Source organism: Arachis hypogaea, chromosome 16 (genome assembly GCF_003086295.3).
Source record: "Arachis hypogaea cultivar Tifrunner chromosome 16, arahy.Tifrunner.gnm2.J5K5, whole genome shotgun sequence".
NCBI classification, from domain to species: Eukaryota; Viridiplantae; Streptophyta; class Magnoliopsida; order Fabales; family Fabaceae; genus Arachis; species Arachis hypogaea.
In genome coordinates, this window is record NC_092051.1 from 123,351,096 (window position 1) to 123,355,826 (window position 4,731).

Below are 4,731 nucleotides of genomic sequence, written 5' to 3' on the forward strand. Positions count from 1 at the left end.
GCATGTCTCACCTTCTTCCTTGGTTTTTAAAGAAGCAAGGTACTCCTTGCAGTTTTTTTTCCAATGACCTCTGCCTTTACAATAAAAGCATTCAGCATCATTTTTGTCAGCCTTTTCTTTTTTGCCCTTGGATTTGGTCATACTACCTTTAGGTGCCATGGGTTCTCTTTTAGAATTATTCTTTCCTTTTTTTTGCTTTCCACTTTTCTTTCTTCTTAGAAGAGCTACCAACTATTATAGCAACTCCTTTATTTTCCTGAGATGTAATTTGATTCTCATAATCAGTTAGCATGTTGAGCATTTTATGAAGATCATAGCTTACTTTAATCATATTAAAGCTAACAATAAATTGTGTAAAAGTTTCTGGAAGACATTGCAAGATAAAATCTTGTGAAAGTTCTTTGCTCAATTTGCATCCCAACTTCTCAAGTTGTTCAATAAGATCAATTATCTTAAGAACATGGGGTCCAACAAGAGAGTCCACATCAAGTGTGGATCTAAACAAATTTTTGGACAATTGATATCGGACTGTCTTACTTTGTGCAGTATACATCTTCTTAAGATGTTCAACAATAGTTGGTGGATCCATATCCTAATGTTGCCTATGAAGATTAGAACCCATAGATGCCAAAATAATGTATTTGGCAGTAAGACAATTTTTCAAGTACTTCTCATAAGCCTTGGTTGCCTCATTATCAATACTTCCATCCTCTTTAGGAACTGGGGCCGTAACAACAGACTTATTGATTATATCAATTAGCCTTTCATGCGTGAGAACAATTCTCAAATTACGATACCAATCATCATAATTGGCTCCAGCCGATTTGTTATTTTCAAGTACCACGCAGTGATAGAGCAGATATTATTCATGAATCTAAAAGGAAAAAATAAATATAAGTACGTATTCACACATACAAATAATACTTTCTACAATAATTATTATTATAGAAAATTAAAAAATATTTATTTCTTAAATTAAGTGTTAAAAAAATATTTAAAATCATGAATGAATATCTTAGTTGTCAAGTCATTATTCATACATTTTTAAATAGATGATTAAATATATCATATACAATTTTAATCTCAAATAATTACCTGGTTATCACGTCATTATTTAATCGAATTATATTTTATACCTCTAAGTTGTCTAGGTTCAAGTAAAAATTAATTCATTTCATGTATCAAATACTTATATAAATTTTATCATTGAGTACGAATTTCTTGGTTGTCAGGTAGCTCCTCGTAAATAAAGTATAAAATTTATTTATTCTTTTTTTTTTAGTTTTATTTCATAAATAAATAAAAATAATAATAATAGTATGTTCCTTAACATACATATAGTTTTATCCCATATAAACTTATGATATTTGTAACACCCTACCACACAAAGCTTTACGCTTAAGTCGTAAAACAGAGGTGGTGTGGTATTACGACCTCTAAAATAAAATGAGTACATATAATAGCAGAAGAATTATAATATGCTAGGAGCCTTGAAGAATAGAGAAAATAAAAATCGCAAAACAAAAGCGCAACGCTCAAGGAACGAGTTAACTTGCGTGCTAAGGAAAACATAACTATTAAACATATGATAACAGAAGTAGGAATAAAGTGCCAAAGATACAAAATAACAAGCTCCTAACTCAGCCTGCGAAGTCAAGACTGGCTGGAGAATATTTACACATATATACATACATATCCAAAACCCAAAAGTACATATACATAATCCTACCTCTCCATAAACCTCTAAGAGGATCAAAAGAACAAGTTATGCGGAGAGAAAACCAAGTACATATATATACATCATAGCATAACAAAATAACCATGTAACCATTCCATTTCAAGAGTCCAGACGCCTAACGAGATGCCTCTCGACCTGCATCTGAAAAACAACAACATAGTATGGAATGAGAACCGGAGGTTCTCAGTATGATAAAGGTACCACACATATAATATATAAGATCCTGGGAATGCCAGAGGCAATCCTAGAATGCCGACACTCAGATTATAGAGCTTAAAGTATTAAATAGAAGCCATAAAAGGTGGTTTTCCAAGAATATTTAAACCTAACTTAACTTAACCTTAAATCTAAGTCCTATACTGCCATTCCTCCATACCTCCAACTCCATCATGCATTTTCACAGACAAATAGATAGATAAAGGTAAACACAAGAAGGTTACAACTACTGCAGGTAACAAATACACATTAACATGGCAAATACAGATAGGCACACCCAATTAAAGCACAAGCAAGTAATTCAAGTAATATGCATATGATGCATGCCTGTCCTATGGCTGATGAGGCTCATCTGTCGGTTATCCAGCCAACCCGATAAGTCTGAATTGTCCTTAGACTGTCCCCCAACGTGCATCCCCAAGGGTCTATGCATAGCTTTTTCTCAAATAATCAATATTGCTCAATGGGGATAACATTCCCGGAAATTTATATAGTGCCCAGTCACACTTACGTTGTAGGGTCAACAGAGTATCGAGTTTTCAACCTGGTACACGTGGTGGCAAGCCATGGCACTTAATCCAGGGAATCTCGTATCTTAGATTATTCAAATTCATAAGCCATATAAATAATTCAATTATAATTCATCAACATCCACATCATTCTCAATCGCATCTCATTCATCATTATACGTCAATCATATTCAATCCTTATCCTTCATTATCACACATCCTATTCCGCCCATCAATAGTTCCAATTCAAAATATAATTCATTCTTTTCCAAATGAATCAAACTTAAAACATGCTCATTTTCTTAATAACTCAAAATCAAACCATATAACCTTTGAATCTAAATCTTTATAAATAATCATATAAACAAAATCTCTAATTTTTTTTTATAAAATTTCGGCAGCATCTCCTCTAAAACTCGGACTTTGCCACCCTTTTCGGGTCCAAACCTGCATTCTTTTCAATCCAACATACCCTTCCTCATCATTATAACAATCATCACAATAAATCTACCTCAGATAAACAATTATACTAATACAATATTCAAATCCAACAACCAAAATTCAACTAAGAATCATAGTTCACAAATCCTAGGCTTTTAACACAAAATACCTCATTATCACAACAACCTCCACAATAGTTATACCTCAAATCAATAATTTGCCAAATCACCAGTTAATCAACAAGCACCAAACCAACCATGCTCATCAACAGGATAGTAAGCATTAAATATACACATGCAATCCAACTTATCCTATGGTCATCTAGCCTAAGTTTTCACAGAATATTATATATTAAATGCAAGAAACCTAAACCATACCTTAGCCGATTCCCAAGTATTATTCCAAGACAATTTTCCTAAAAGAACACAGCCTTCAAAACCTCAACTAATCCGCTTCCTCCAAGTTTCAGTATTCACAATTTCAAGCTCCAATTATTTACTCACAACCTAATACACATTCATAACACATATATATCCAATTTAGTACTCAAAGCTCAAATTCAATGAAAATAAAATAGAATTATCGTATCCTCACCTTACCCAAGCTTCACATAAGCAAGAGTGAACGTTTTTCTCAAGCTAATTGGATCCTAAAACATCAGAAATTCAACCTCCCTTCTCAAAATTTGAAAATTGGGGGAAATGAAGGCTGAGTGTGAAATAACGAGTTACCTATGAAATTGTTCCGGTAGAAACGTAGAGCTCGACGCGGTAAATACATGGCCACAAACGGTGCGGCGATTGGAGCTCGGACGGAGAAGTTATGGGGATTGGAAAGTTGCCGTAACGTTTCGGGGATGTTTCGTTCTTCTTCTCCCTGTTATTAGCTTCAACGTGCTTCTAAAAATAAGGAAGAAGAGCCTGTAAGTCACTTAAATGTGCTGGGCTGGTTGGGCCTACGGGCCTGATTCAGTCCAATCTTGGACCGTTTTCTTCGAAATTAGTGCCAAAATTCTCGTTTCGATGAGCTCTATCCTAATTTGATATAATATTCGCGTTTCTAATCTTCCTTATTAAAAATTAATTTATTGACTAATTATCTACTAATTTAACCGGGGTTTACAATATTGACAATAGCATCACATGCCATGGATTACGAATCACATTCACTATAATTTGGCAAACTTAAATTAATCCTATTAATCCTATTAATTTGGCAATAAAATTTTATACACAAAAGGGTCATAGCTCTGATACCACCGTAGGATTACAAGTGTTCATAACATGCAGTGGAAGTAATAAAGTAATCCTATTTATATATTTTGTGCTTAAAACTTTATTGAAATAAGATCGGTTAGATGCCAATACTTGAGTACCCTAGTGAATAAGAAACTTTCTCCTTCGATAGTACGAAGGTACTATATGTATTCACACCGAGACTGATCCTTGCTATCAACTCCTTGACCAATGGATTTAACTGAGAAATTTCTTGCAACTCCTTGCACTAACCATTCTTCACTAAGAATTAGAATATTTGTGTATGTGGTGGTAGAAGAAAAAGTTGTGTCTTTTTCTTTTACCACATATATCTATATAGTATGAGATTAGTAACTGATTTTAGGATCAAATCTTATAAATCAAATTACAACTTAATTTAAAATAGAATCAGTTAGGATCTTGTCTATATTTAAAACTCATCATAGAATAAATAATTAATTATTTAATATTCTCAATTATAATATTATTATATTCATAGTGCTAGCAAAGAATATAATAATATTCTATTTGAATTAATATAATTATTTACCAAAGATTAGAACACTCGTTA